Source organism: Callithrix jacchus, chromosome 12, assembly GCF_049354715.1.
Source record: "Callithrix jacchus isolate 240 chromosome 12, calJac240_pri, whole genome shotgun sequence".
NCBI classification, from domain to species: Eukaryota; Metazoa; Chordata; class Mammalia; order Primates; family Cebidae; genus Callithrix; species Callithrix jacchus.
Window position 1 is genome coordinate 67,948,626 of NC_133513.1, and position 15,894 is coordinate 67,964,519.

Consider the following 15,894-nt stretch of genomic DNA (forward strand, 5'->3'; position numbering starts at 1 on the left):
CATGCACCATCATGCCTGGCCAGTTTTGTATTTTTAGTAGAGACTGGGTTTCTCCATGTTGGTCAGGCTGGTCTTGAACTCCTGACCTCAGGTGATCAGCTTGCCTCAGCCTCCATGTGTTGGGATTACAGGCATGAGCCAGCGTCCCCAGCTGGCATTTGTTCTTGGACAGGTCAACAGACACACCAAAGCCAAAGTTTATTGACTAATACTTTTCGGACAGTTTAACTCCTCTCCTGTCTGTCTCTTCCACCCATTAATCCAGTGCTGAAACAAGAGAAGAAAGCAAATGGGATTCTCCATTTATTTATTTAGGTGGACAAATGATTTTAACATTGACTTAACCTTGCCCTCTATATAGAGTTAGTGAAGTTTGGGGGAGGAATAGTAGCTATAAAGATACAAAGAAAATTGATAAAACTTGATTATTGACTATGAATTACATGGTGGTATTGTATCAAAGTTAAGTAGCTGATTTTGATAATGATACTGTGGATAGATAAGAGAATGTGCTAATTCTTAGAAAATTCACCCTGAAGTATTGGGGTAAAAGGGGGATGATGTCTCCAACCTACTCTCAAGTGGTTCAGAGAAAAAGAATATGAGAGAGAATAGGAGAATGTGATGGTGGGAGGAGAAAGAAGGAGGGAGATGGAGGGAGAACTAGAAAACAAATAGGGCAAAATATACACAGGGGATGAATCGGAGGAAAGAACATTTCTCATGTGTCCTTTTTATAAGTTTCTGTATATTTCAAGTTATATCAAAGTAAAAGTTTGCAAAAAAAAAATGTTCACGGAATTAGTTTCAGGATCTTCTGGGGAAAATGTAACTGACAATTTGGGAGGGAAATAGCTTTAGAGAAATCCCAGCAAACCCCTTTGGTTTAGAAATGGGGAAGCTGAGGCGCAGAGTTGGGTCAGTGCCTGGATGAAGCGCTGTCAGAGGCAGGGCACACGCAGCAGCAGCAAGCTCACAGGCTCCTGAGGGGTAGCCTTCAACCATGCTGCTGTTTTTCTCACACACTTTTTCTTGACTAGTTTAAATCCTCTTCGATTACCTTCTCTGACTTTCTCAACTTCCCTCAAATCATTTTTATACACTTCTCCAAAAGTGTATTCCCTGCATGGCACACTAATTCTGCAGGATTTTAATAGATTTAATAGATGTTATATAAAGAAGTCTGTGCCCAAATAAGCTTGGGAAATATGGGGTCAAACAAGGTAAAACAGATTTCTTGAGTGGAGGACTTCTCAGGGCCTTTACGATGCTACTGTGCACATTGTAGGGGAGGAGGGGGAGTGTAATATGCAGCGTTTTCCAAATATGTTTGGATAAAGAAGCCTCTTTTTCTGTGGAGTTTCAGGGGCTACACATTCCAACACATTTTAGAAAAGCTAGGGTAGAGCAGCCAATGAGTCACGACTAAATTCATGACAACTGTCACTTGTTGTTTCTTTCATTCGGCATCAAGAAGCTCCAATGTTTCTTGCGCTGTTGGTGCTTCTTACTTGCTGCTGCTAAAATAGGAACAGTTTACAGGGCTAGGTCTGAATTCGGACTTTGAATTGACAAACTGCATCTTTGAACAAATCGGCACAACCCTTTGAGTCTGTTTCTTCATTTGAGATGAGGTATCCAGGAACAGAAAACCAAACACTGCAAGTTCTCACTCATAAGTGAAAGTTGAACAGGGAGAACACATGGATGGACACAGGGAGGGGAACATCGCACACCAGGGCCTGTCAGGGGTGGGGGGCTAAGGGAGGGACAGCATTAGGACAAATAGCTAATGCATGTGGGGCTTAAAACCTGGATGACGGGTTGATGAGTGCGGCAAACTACCATGACATGCATACCTATGTAACAAACCTGCACCTTCTGCACATGTATCCCAGAACTTATAAAGAGAGATGGTATCTATATTACAGAGTGCTTTGTGGGTAATGGATGTGATTTGTGGAAGTTCTTCATACTCTATGGGTCGAACACTGCTTAGATGTATGTGTAGCATATGACTTGTAGCACTAAAAGTAGGGGAGCTCGCCAATAAAAAAACTCAAGTAATACCGTTGCAAACTGTGGAGGACTATAAAGAAGGTGGTTTACATAATGGTAATCTGGCAGAAGGGTTTTAGGGAGAATTATGTGTGCAATTCCAGACTCGGTAACAACTACGTTTGCAAGTTTATTTGAAAAGCAAAGAATGGGATAAGAATTGGCAGATGCTCAGAATTAAGATACAAATGGAGAATTACAAGTATTTGAATTTGATTTATCATTCATTGACAAGAAGGGCTGATGCAATGCTTTTATCAACATTTCACATGATATTTATATATACAAATATAGATATAAACATATATATAGAGAAATATATATGTGTATATACACACACATATATATGTATATTATGTATGTGCGTATTATACACATGTCTGTATGTGTATAGATAAATAGCTAGCTAGAGAGAGAGAGAGAGAGAGAGAGAGAGAGAGGGAGGGAGAGAGAGAGAGAGAGAGAGAGAGAGAGACAGAGAGAAACAGGGACTTACTACTGCCTAGATTGGAGTGCAGTGTCATGATCATGGCTCACTGCAGCCTCAGCTTCAGCCTCCTGGGATTAAGCGATTCCCCACCTCAGCCTCCCCAGCAGCTGGGGCTACAGGTGTGTGCCACCACACGAGGCTAGTGTGTGTGTGTGTGTGTGTGTGTGTGTGTGTGTGTAGAATTGATGTCTCCCTCTGTTTCCCAGACTGGTCTCAAACTCCTGGGCTTGAGTGATCCTCCCATCTCCCTTGAGTGCTGGGATTACAAGTTTGAGCTCCTGCACCGGCTTTGTTCAGTAAAAAGCCTCAGCTGGCCTCAGCCAGCTCTTTACCTAGGGCAGAGGCACTTTCTTTGCATTTAAACCATATTGGAGGAATAGTAGTGATTTCAATTACCCAGCACATGGCCTCACCTGCATTAAGCCCACATTCAGCCAAAGCTGCCATGGAAGTGTTTCCTGGGTCCCACCACAGCGGTGATTTCTTACCAACATAACTCCCAATACATACGCTAGCTCTGCTGTGGTTTTATTGTTTAATACTCCATGGATGCAAAACATCTCATCAACCTCAAAACTCTTTTAAATCAATTATTAATGTATCCCTCTTCACAACTGTTCTTTGAGGTGGACCTGACTGATGCTGCTGTTCCCATCGTAGAGAGGAAGACACGAAGGCTTGGGAGGGGGAATGCAGTCTTTCACTAAATGGAGGTCACAGGGCTGCGGTCCTGCTCCTGGGACTTCTGGTCCCATGCCCCTGCCTGCCTCCAACACCCTCTGTGCCAGCGTTTGGCCCACAGGTCAGAGGCAAGATTGATAAGAGGACTGGTCCTTCATTTTAGTGAAAAAGGTGGTGATTTCTCCAGTAACCCTCAATGTTTCCTCACATATCTCTCTACCTGGGCATTTCAATGCTAAAAACTGTACCATTGAAAAATCTTCCTGTCTGGTTCCTTTCCTTGAAGTCCTATCTTATCATGCAAAATCTTCTGGAAGGCCACACCTGAAACAGACCTACAGAAGGTGAGAGAAGAAAGCCATTGGCAAAGATACGCTCAGCAGGGGCTAAGAACAAACCAGAACTCTGGGAGTGGAGGGAGGGAAAGCTAGGCTGAAGGAGGAGGTAAGGGAGCGGCTTGGACCACTCGGGCCTTCTTCCTGGTGGTCAAATAGAAGTCCAGGCTTTGGAAAAGCTCGCACGTGCATGTGCACTGGAGGGCTTTGGCTGGAGCTACTTCTCTTAGGTGCTGCTGCTCCAGGGTCCAGGAAGTATCTGCTGGCACATGTGAATTCCAGAGAGAATGGGAGGCTTTTATGAACGCTCAGGATTCTGCAGAACCCAGAAGGCCAGAAGCCCAGTAAAGGAAGTGGTGGAAACAATTAAGAAATCTAAGCAGAAACGGTTGCTAGAGAGAGGGGGCCACAACTGTTCTTTCGACCACATCCGATATTTGCTTCAAATTGTTATGCTGGACAGTAATTGTCTCCTGGGAGGGCAAGAGGCAAACTAGGTTGGGCTGGCCCCTAATAGGTTTCGACAGCAAAGCACCCTCATAAATAGTGCATATTGTGAAACCAGAATTTTCTCTTTTTCCAGTGGATCTCTCCCAACCCTCCTCCTTTAATTAAAGAAACGTGGCTTACCAAGAAACAAATACCTCTTTTCATAAAGCATTAAGTATGGATTAAGGGGGAAGAAAAGAAAAGAGAATTTTCTGTTAAGGAAGGGAGCGTTCAATAAGCCATTCATGCAGAGGCTGTGATATATAGATAATTCCGTGTTTACGATTGTCGGCACTACTCGGTGATCCCTGGCATCACCCGGCTGACATGACAAAATCATGCCCTTGAGGTCCATGGCTAGCCTGGAATTAGAACACACCCACCCAGAATCAGTCTGGAGAGCACCTTTGTTTTCTTGAGTCCTAGTTTCTCACCAATCCCATTTGCCACCTGCACCAACCTGTCCAAGTTTGTTCACAATGCATTTTCTTGTGCCATCTGGTGGATTTCCAGTGAATTTGCAGCAGGATCTAAAATACAATCCCACTTACTTTTAATTTGTTTCCTTTCAGAACTCACTGTAGAGTACCTTGATGACACCTCTAAAGGCTTATTTTCTTGCTCATTTCTAATCAATTTCCCTGTGCTTTTCACATCTATTCTAACGTCTTCAAAATTATTTGTATTTTTGAATCAGTAAATCAAGCACCTAGCATAAAATTCAAAAGGTACGTAGGGTGAAAATAAGCCCGCCTATGCCGTCCAGTTCCTATTCTAAGAGGAAGGAACTGTAACCATCCTATGTTTACTTTATTCCAGAGAACAAGTACATCACACCTGTAGGTCTTTAACAAATGTTAGCATGTTCTACACACTGGTTTGTTTGGCTTTTTTGTTTTTCACTTAACATATCTTGGAGAACTTTCCATATCAGTGTATGACACTGTTTCATTGTTTCAGATGGCTGTGTAATGCTCACTTGCATGTTATAATATACATTTAACATTATACATTTAACCAGGCCCTTTTCTACAGGTGATTAGTTTTTAATCTCTTGCTATTCAAAATAGTCCTGCATACAAAAGGAGCAGGATTGAAAAACAAAAACAAACAACAACAAAATAGTACTGCAATAAATACCCATGCAGATTTGCTACCCCTCCAGTGCAGGTATATATGTCAGAAAAGTCCTGGAAGTGGAATTTCTAAGTCAAAGAGTGATAGCAGCCTTTTAATTGTAATGAGGCAATTCTCAGATCCCTCTCCTAACAGTGTGTACTTCCATTAGCCAAGTCTGAGCATGCCTGTTTCCCTAGATACTAGCCATACATGTTATCAAACTTTTTGATCTTTTCCCATATAATAAGTGAAAAACAGTACCACATTATAATTTTACACTTTTTTAAATCTTGTAATGAGATGGAGAATCAATCCATACATAAATTTAAAATAGATTTTAAAACATTTATATTTTCTTTTACTTGCTCATTTGTTTTCTTTTGCCATTTTTATTGAGTTGTTGATTTGCTTATTTATTGATAGGAGCTCTTTGTATATTAATGAAGTTACCTCTCAGTTATATCAGTTGAAAATTTTTCCCAATCTGTCATTTATATTTTCTCTTTCTTTAGGACATTTTCAGTTTCCATGAAGACATGTCTTTTTATCTTATGGTCAAACTTGTCTATTCATTGAACATTAGAATAAGTTTGTACAATTTAACTATATTTTAAAACTATTAGTATTTTTATTAGGATTGTAGTATGTATCTAGATTCATGGATAACTATCATCTGTATAACGTTGAATCTCCTTGTTCAGGGATATACCGTGTTTTCCACTTGTTAAGGTGTTCTTTAATGGCCTCCAATAGTCTTCCAAAGTTTTCTCTATGTACGTTCTATACTTTTGTGTGCGCGAATTTTTTCCCAGTTATTTTATCTTTTTTTGTTATTATAAAACAGATCTTTTTTGCCATTATATGTTCCAATGCGGTTTCATATATAAAAAGACTACTGATTTCTGTACATCAATATTGTGCCTAACAACTTAACTGCATTCTCTTAGTGTTTTAAAATTTTTCAGGCTAGGCGTGGTGGCTCATACCTGTAATCCAACATTTTGGGAGGATCACTTGAGCCCAGGAATTTGCTTAAGCCCAAGAGTTTGAGACTAGCCTGGACAACACAATAAATACCCATCTCTACTGAAAAAATAAAATTAGCTTGCTGTGGTGGTATAGGCCTGTAATCTCAGCTAATTGGGAGGCTCACTTCAGCCCAGGAGTTTCAGACTGCAGAGAATTATGATCGCTCCACTGCATTCCAGCCTGGGCATTGGTTGATTATCTTGGGTTTTTCAGGTAAACAATTATTATTTACAAATAATTTTATGCTAACTTTGGACTTATATAGACATTAAAGATGTATTTTACTATGTTAAGGAATTTTTCACTTGTTTTTATTTTATTGTGGTTTTTATCAATTGATAGTTGATATGATCATCAACTATCAATTCTCAGCTTCATCTTACTGGACCTATCAGCAGCATGTGGCACAATGGATTGCATCCTCCTCTGGAATACACTCTCCTCATTTGGCCTCCAGGTCAACACTTCCCTTGGTTTTCATCCTCTCTCATGAATCATCTCCTCTTTTTTTTTTTTTCAGATGCAGTTTCACTCTTGTTGCCCAGACTGGAGTGCAATGGCACAATCTCGGCTCACTGTAACCTCTGCCTCAAGGGTTCAAATGATTCTCCTGCCTCAACTTACCGAGTAGCTGGGATTACAGGTACCCACCACCATGCCCAGCTCATTTTCGTATATTTAGTAGAGATGGGGTTTCACCATGTTGGCGAGGCTGGTCTCGAACTCCTGACCTCAAGTGACCTGCCCACCTCAGCCTCCCGAAGTGCTGGGATGACAGGTGTGAGCAACCGTGCCCGACATAATCATCCCCTCTTAATTTCGTATCCTACTTCCCCCTTGTGTTCCCAATGTCTCAATGTTTAAGACTCTGGAGTTTGTTCTTGAAAATTCTTATTTCCTCTGATGATTTCATCCTAGTCTCAGGAGACTTACATGACCATCACCAATGACCCCCACAATGAAGTCCCAGTCCAGACCTGCCTCCTGAACTCCAGACTCCTACATCCAGCATCTCCACTTGATGTCTAATGGGCATCTCAAAATGAACACACCTGAAACTGAGCTCTTGGTCTTGTCCTCCGGACCATCTGCACCCCTTCCTCCCTCACTGATGCACTCTATTCTTTCAGGTGCCCAGGCCCTAAGCCCTGGGGATATCCTTGATTCTCTTTTTCTTCTAACATTATTCACTACACTGGGAAATACTGTTGGATTCACCCTCAAATATATCTGAGAATCTGACTGCTTCTCACCATCTCCTCTTCCACTACCCTTGCACAAACGTCCATCATCACTTCCCCGGATTGCTGTGAGAGTTTCCCAGTGGGTCTTCCTTTTCCCACCGTTGGCCACTCAGCAGCCTATTCTCAACACAGCAGCTAGAGATTTATCAAAACATAAGCAGGTCACAGTGGCTCCTCTTCTCAGAGCTTTGCAGGGTTCCTGTATTTACTCGAAATAAAACCAAATAACACACAAAGGCCTATGAGTCCCTATGCAATCAGCCCATTACCTTCCTGACCTCAGACTTCATCTCTTATCTCTCAGCCCATGCTCACTCCACTCCAGCTGCTCTGGCCCCTTGTTGCACCTTGAACATGCTGTACATGCTCCCTTCTTGGGCATTCCCACTGGCATTCTCTGCCTGGAACAGACTTTGTTCAAAATATGGAAGTCTGATTCTCTTATCGCCCCCACATCTGCCCAGATCTTATTACCTCAACGAGGCCTGCTCTGAAGCCTTTTCTAAAAATTGTACCCTACATGCCCACTTTACTCTAAAACTTCCAGTGCCCCTTCCCTGCCTCTGTTTTTTCCATAATACGTGTCATATTCTATTCTACCACTCAATTATATATTATGCTTATCATTTTTATCTGTTTCTCCCAAATGTAAACGCCATGAGTACAAGAATCATGGCCTATTTACAGATTTTAATACTTAAAACAGTGTTTGACATATAATAGGCACTTAATATTTGTTGAGTGAATAAATGTATGAATGCTAGGCTCTTCGTCATGGCTTATTTTGTCTGTGAGAACCATCTTGCACCCCTGAGTCTGATGGTCTAGGCCATTCCCAGCACAACCTCTTTCCTGGCAGGGTCCTTGGAACATGGAGCCCCAGACATACCTTCTTAATCTTTGATTGCTCAGGCTCCACCTCCCACCAGGCCACTGTGTTCAGCAAACTGTGGACACAGTCTCCCAGAAAAGCCTCTCTTGTCTAACTTGAGATGACTGCCCACCTCACTGTGCCCAGAAGGATAAAGGCAAGAGAGACTCATCTTCCGAAGCAAATCTTTCTCTAATCTCCAAGATCACTCTTGACATCTTCATCTTCATTTAAAGACTAGAGAGTGGCCAGGTGCAGTGGCTCACGCCTGTAATCCTAGCACTTTGGAAGGCCAAGGTGGGTGGATCACCTGAGGTCAGGAGTTCAAAACCAGCCTGGCTAACACGGTGAAACTTCATCCCTACTAAAAACAGAAAAAAATTAGCTGGAGAGGGTAGTGGGTGACTATAATCTCAGATATTCAGGAGGCTGAGGCTGGAGAATCACTTGAACCTGGGAAGTGGAGGTTGCAGTGAGCCAAGATGGCGCCACTATACTCTAGCCTGGGCAACAGAATGAGACTCTGTCTCAAAAAAAAAAAAAAAAAAAAAAAAAGAATTAAAAATAAAGACTAGAGTTGTGGTCAGTTAGGAGAAATTAAGGCGTGAACCTCAGACCACACCTTTGTAAGTCCTGCACCACTACAAAGTTGGTAATAACAAAATGTATTATCATTGTATCTCTTTTTAAAATATAAGAGCACTTTTGTCTTTTGACTTGGGGTACCAGTATAAATAGAAACAGAAAGGGTCTTACTTTAACATCTTGTCACATATGGTTCCATAAACAATACAGAAAATTATTTTGTATGTTTTTAACTTACAGTGAATAGTTTCACAGTGTATGTTACACTCACATTTTGATTTTTCTCAATCAGCATTATGCCTTCAAATGATACTCATATTGACACACGAAGATCTAGGTCATTCGTTTTAATTGTTGTCTAGTATTTCATTGTACACCATAATTTACTTATCCATTACTCTACTCATGGATATTTGAGTTATTTTCAATTTTTTATTATTACCAACTGCAGTAACATCCTTGTACAATCCCCTTGGGCACAGGTCAAGTAATGTATTCCGGATATACTCTTAGAATTGAATTTGTTGAGTATGCACACTTACAATTTTAAGAGCTATTACAAAATTACTCTCCAATTTACACTCCCACAAGCAAATTACTAGAATTCCCTTTTCTCTGAATTTTCACATCCCTGCCAACGATGGCTATGATCACGATCCTTAATTTCTACCAAATTTCTGAATGTAAAATAACATCTCACTGTGTAAGATTGAATTATCCTGATAACCAGTAAGGCTGAGCGTCTCTTTGTATTTTTTAATTGAAATTTTAATTGAGATAATTATAGATTCATATGCAGTTATAAAAAACAATACAGTGAGAGCTCTTGCTCATTTTGCCTGGTTGCCACACGGTAATAGTTTGCAAAACTGTAACATGAAAATTCACATCCAGCATATTGACATTGATGCATCAACCAGTCATGCTCAGATTTCTGCAGGTGTACCTACGCTCACTCATTTGTGAGCATGCCATTTTAAAATGTTTTGATTATTAAAATTTCCTTTCCTAAGTATTGACTGCTTATGTCCTTTGATGTTTTTCTTTTAGATTTTTGTCTTTTTAATTGACATATATATTATATTCTACATAATAATCTTCAATCTGGCTTATATGTCACAAATATGGCATCTCTGTTTTCTCTATTGTCACTTAAATTTTGTTTATTGTGATGCTTTAAAAATTGGAGTGATCAAATTTAATAACTTATTCTGTTTTGAATCAAGCTTTTGCTATCTTGTTCAATAAGTTATTGTTTACTGTGAGATCATAGTGTTCTCTACTATTTTCTTCTAATGCCTGTTAGGGTTTTCTTACATTATGGTTTAAATCCATTGGGAGGTTGTTTTTATGTATTATGTGAGGCAATGATCTAACTTTACTTTTTCTATATGAAAAACAATTTTTCCTATGCAGCAACAATTGATTAATTCATCCCATCTGTATTAGGTCATTCTTGCATTGCTATAAAAAAGAAATACCTGAGGGCCAGATGCCATGGCTCATGCCTGTAATCCTAGCATTTTCGGAGGCTGAGGAGAGTGGATCACTTGAGGTCAGGAGTTCAAGATCAGCCTGGCCAACATGGTGAAACTCCATCTCTACTAAAAAAAAAAATACAAAAATTATCCAGGTGTGGTGGCTGGGGCCTGTAATCCCAGCTACTTGGGAGGCTGGGGCAGGAGAATCACTTGAACCTGGGAGGAGGAGGCAGTGAGCTGAGGTTGCACCACTGCTCTCCAGCCTGGATGACAGAGCCAGGCTCCACCACCACCCGCCCTCCAAAAAAAAAAAAAACACCTGAGACTGGATAAGAGGCTTAATTGGCTTGTGGTTCTGCAGGTTCTACTGCCTGCAGACATGCAAACCAATTAAATGCTGGTATCTGCTGGGCTCCTGGGGAGGCCTCAGGAACCTTTGGATGATGGTGGCAGGCAAAGGGGAACAAGGCATCTCACATGGTGGGAGCAGGAACAAGACTAGGGTTAGAGAAGGGCAACACATTTTTAAATGACCAGATCTCATGAGAACTCCCTTACTATCATGAGAATAACACTAAGAGATGGTGAGAAACATCTCCATGATCCAGTCACCTCCCACTAGGCCCCACCTCCAGAACTGGGATTACAATTCTACATGAGATTCGGGCAGGGACACAGATCTAAACCGTATCACCATCCCTCAGATTTGACATTGCCTCCTCTGTTATGCACCTAAAGCCCGTGTACACTTCATGTCATTCCTAGGCTCTAGATTCTGTTCTGATCATCTGTTTATCGATCCCTGCGCAACACCACCTTGTCTTGATTACTGCTATAGCTTCATAACTAACCTGGAGATCTGTCATACAGGTCTGTACTCTTTGTTCTCCTTTAAGAATATTTTTGCTATTGGCTATTCTTGATTATTTTTTGACTTCTTTACGAACCACATAATATTTAAAGTATCATGAAAAATCCAATTGACTTCCTATCAACACAGAATTAATTTGTAGACTATAAATCTCCTACGGATTACTGCTTTCAGCTCATATTTTGAAATGTTTTCATTCAGGACTGAATAGTTTTAATCTTCAAAGTTTTTCCTCCTTAACAATTAAGATTTTTTTTTTTTGAAACAAAGTCTCACTCTGTCATCCAGGCTGGAGTGCAGTGGTGCCATCTCAACTCACTGCAACCTCCACTGCAACCTCCGCCTCCTGAGTTCAAGTAATTCTCCTACCTCAGCCTCTTGAATAGCTGCAATTACAGGCATCTGCCACCATGCCCAGCTCATTTTTGTATTTTTAGTAGAGACGGAGTTTCATCATGTTGGCCGGGCTGGTCTCAAATGCCTGACCTCATGATCCGCCCACCTTGGCCTCCCAAAGTGTTGGGATTATAGGTGTGAGCCACCACACCTGGCCCAACAATTAAGATTTTTAGACGTATGCTCCATCACCCCAAAGATATGACAGGAGCTGTTGTTTTCAATTGTCTTTTTCTTGTTTCTAATTTATTTCACTGTGGTTAAATATATGGCTCATATGAATAGATCTTCGGAATTTGTTCAGCCTCTTCTACTCTAGTGTGTAATCAATTTTTTATTTTTTTGAAACGAGGTCTTGTTCTGTCACCCAGACAGGAGTGCAGTGACGTGATCATGTAGAATTGTAATCCCAGTTCTGGAGGTGGGGCCTAGTGGGAGGTGACTGGATCATGGAGATGTTTCTCACCATCTCTTAGTGTTATTCTCATGATAGTAAGGGAGTTCTCATGAGATCTGGTCATTTAAAAATGTGTTGCCCTTCTCTAACCCTAGTCTTGTTCCTGCTCCCACCATGTGAGATGCCTTGTTCCCCTTTGCCTGCCACCATCATCCAAAGGTTCCTGAGGCCTCCCCAGGAGCCCAGCAGATACCAGCATTTAATTGGTTTGCATGTCTGCAGGCAGTAGAACCTGCAGAACCACAAGCCAATTAAGCCTCTTATCCAGTCTCAGGTGTTTTTTTTTTTTTTGGAGGGCGGGTGGTGGTGGAGCCTGGCTCTGTCATCCAGGCTGGAGAGCAGTGGTGCAACCTCAGCTCACTGCCTCCTCCTCCCAGGTTCAAGTGATTCTCCTGCCCCAGCCTCCCAAGTAGCTGGGATTACAGGCCCCAGCCACCACACCTGGATAATTTTTGTATTTTTTTTTTTTTTTAGTAGAGATGGAGTTTCACCATGTTGGCCAGGCTGATCTTGAACTCCTGACCTCAAGTGATCCACTCTCCTCGGCCTCCCAAAGTGCTGGGATTACAGGCATGAGCCATGGCATCTGGCCCTCAGGTATTTTTTTTTTATAGCAATGCAAGAATGACTTAATACAGATGGGATGAATTAATCAATTGTTGCTGCATAGGAAAAATTGTTTTTCATATAGAAAAAGTAAAATTAGATCATTGCCTCACATAATACATAAAAACAACCTCCCAATGGATTTAAACCATAATGTAAGAAAACCCTAACAGGCATTAGAAGAAAATAGTAGAGAACACTATGATCTCACAGTAAACAATAACTTATTGAACAAGATAGCAAAAGCTTGATTCAAAACAGAATAAGTTATTAAATTTGATCACTCCAATTTTTAAAGCATCACAACAAACAAAATTACCTCCCACTGGCTCCTCACATGATGCATGGGGATTATTTCAATCCAAAATGAGATTTGGGTGGGGACACAGAGCAAAATCACATCACATACTAACACCTACAGTTTGTAATATGTTGTTACTTATGTGATTCATGAATGAACAGATGCTTTCTAGGATCTGTGGACCTTTGAAAGCAAAAGAGTAGTTTGATAATCCACCATGATGATATATAAATTGTGAGCCTCCATACACCTAGCGATCTCAAAATATGTAAAACAAAATTTGAAAGAATCACAAAGGGAAATGAATTCAGAATCGCAGTGAGAGATTTTAATATATTTCCCTCAGAAATTGGTAAGTCAAGTAGAAAAGATAAAACTAGTAAAAGTATAGATTTGCATAGCATAACTTAAAAGTTTGATGTAGGCATGGAACTTGTAGTCAACAGTCCAAGATTGCATTCTTTTTAAGATCTAATTAGACATGTATGAAAATTGATTATGGCTGGGTGTGATGGCTCATGCCTGTAATCCCAGCACTTTGGGAAGCTGAGGTGGGCGGATCACTTGAGGTCAGGAGTTTGAGACCAGCCTGGCCAATGTTGTAAAACCCCATCTCTACGAAAAATACAAAAAAATAGCTAGGCATGGTGGCATGTGCCTATAGTCCAAGGTGTTCAGGAGGCTGAGGCTGGAGAATTGCTTAAACCTGGGAGGAGAAGGTTGCAGTGCATAGGAGATTTGGAAAATTGTTGCTTGTGATAGAAGAAATAAAATAAACCTGCCTAATTAATCTTTTTTTTTAAATTAACTTTTGGTGGAGCTCTAACTAACAGAGGAAACCACCAAAGTAACAGCAAAGAAAGGAGCCTTGATTATTAGACCCTTTCTGGCAGTTGGATTTCTATATCTAAGTCTTACTAATAAGGAAAGCAATAAAAAGGGGAAATATATTCCCATAGCTTCTGACATCGAGTTTTCTAGGAAAAAAGTCAAATTTCTTATTTACTGCTCGACCTTGCAGATGAAAATTTGAATGATTTTTAATGCTTTCTTTGGAAGATTCCTATTGTAACAAATACAGGTTTTCCAAGTATAAGAAGGCAATGCAAGCAGGTATCTATGTTCAGCTGTGAACCTCTCTGAATTATCTATCCACAGAGATTTGCAGAGGTCATGGAACTAGGGGACGCTTCCAGGGGATGTTTGCAAATGAATAATTGAATGAATAAATTAATGATGCACAAACAACTGTAAGCCAGAAAATAGTGTTTATTCCCATAAGATTTGGATGGCTCCTTCTCAGAGTTGCCTAGTCTAGGAATACACAACTGAGGGAGGCAGCGGAGTTGCCCTAGGGGAGCTCCAGTAGAGAAAGGAGCGGCTCTAAGGTACTTAACCTCTGTAGCAGAGCAACCTGGTGCCTGCAACAGCTACAGCTGGGTTTGTTTTCCATGCTGGGCTAGGCTGGGATTGGCCTGAGGCAAAAATGTGAGCCGCCTGAAGGTATTCTACTACCTTCCCATTTGTTGTTCTTTGCCCTTCCTCCTCTTCCTGCCTCAGCCTTCCACCACACTAAGCCACACACCCATCTAAGAATTAGCCTTCCATCTGTCCTCTCCAAAAGAAAAGAGAGGGGTAATGAGTTAAGATAAGAGGTAGGGAAAAGGGTAGGAGAGAACAGAGAAGAATAAAGGACACCAACATATATTTTATCTATTTTATCCAGAAAAATGTAGGAGATATTGTGCTGGGCATTTTTGATACATGATCTCATTTAATTCCTTCAATAACACCATGGACTCAGTATCATTATGCCCAGAGAAGTTAAGTAAGTTGCAGACGTGTTTGATTTTATGTGTTTAATTCCAAAGTCAAAGTATCTCCATGACATGTGCCAAGTAAGTAGTTTGATTAATTTACCAAATTATATTAGAGAACTGATGAATATTAGCTTAAAATACAGAGTGGCCATAATACACATATACATAATACAGCTCTAGTGGCACAGATAAATCATTTCTTGCAGATTGAAGCCACTTGATTACTTCTTCTGGGGTATGCTAATGACGCAGGTTTCTTCAATGAAAATCAGAGACGCAAATAAGGCAATTCATCACATACACATGTATGGGAGTTGATGAAATACTGCATTAATGAAATGCATTACTTGCAATTTTGCACAGCACATTGAGCTATGCATTTTTATCAAGGGACAACACAGTGAGTGTCATTATGTAATCTTATTGAACATATCATCTATTTTTCATATCAATTATCCATCTATCTTGTAAAATTACCTATGTTTCCAGACTTCATTGCTATCTTGTATAATCTAGGAATCAAGAGGTAATAATGCCTTGAGCCCAAAGAAATAATGGAATGATTTTCAAGGAGTATGACAGAGAAGTAGGAGAGATGTTTCAGGGTAGCAAGAACTCCTAAAATCACACTATGTAAGTGACCTGTTCTTCCTCCATTTAAGATGGGATTGGTGCTGGGCCACTTTTCACTGTGTGCTACTCAAATGGTTTGACTATATTGTCATGCTGAATCTCCAAACTTCTCTACAGAAGGACTTTAGAAATCAGTGAGTCCCTGCCTGGGTGTAGTGGCTCATGCCTGTAATCCCAGCACTATGGGAGACCAAGGCAGGTGGATCGTCTGAGGTCAGAAGTTTGAGATCAGCCTGGCCAACATCACAAAATCCTGTCTCTACTAAAAATACAGAAATTAGCTGGGCATGGTGACATATGCCTGCGGTCCCAGCTACTTGGGAAGCTGCAGTAGGAAAATTGCTTGAACTCAAGAGGTGGAGGTGCAGTGAGCTGAGATCGTGCCACTGTATTCCAGCCTGGGCGACAGAGCAAGAGTTTGTCTCAAA

General features: G+C 40.8%; 1 protein-coding gene across 1 annotated transcript in view; it reads right to left on the bottom strand.

Moving 5' to 3' along the window:
• The window catches only part of ZNF365 (zinc finger protein 365), a 126,298-nt gene that overhangs the window by 4,335 nt on the left and 106,069 nt on the right, over nt 1-15,894 (bottom strand). The window lies entirely within an intron of this gene.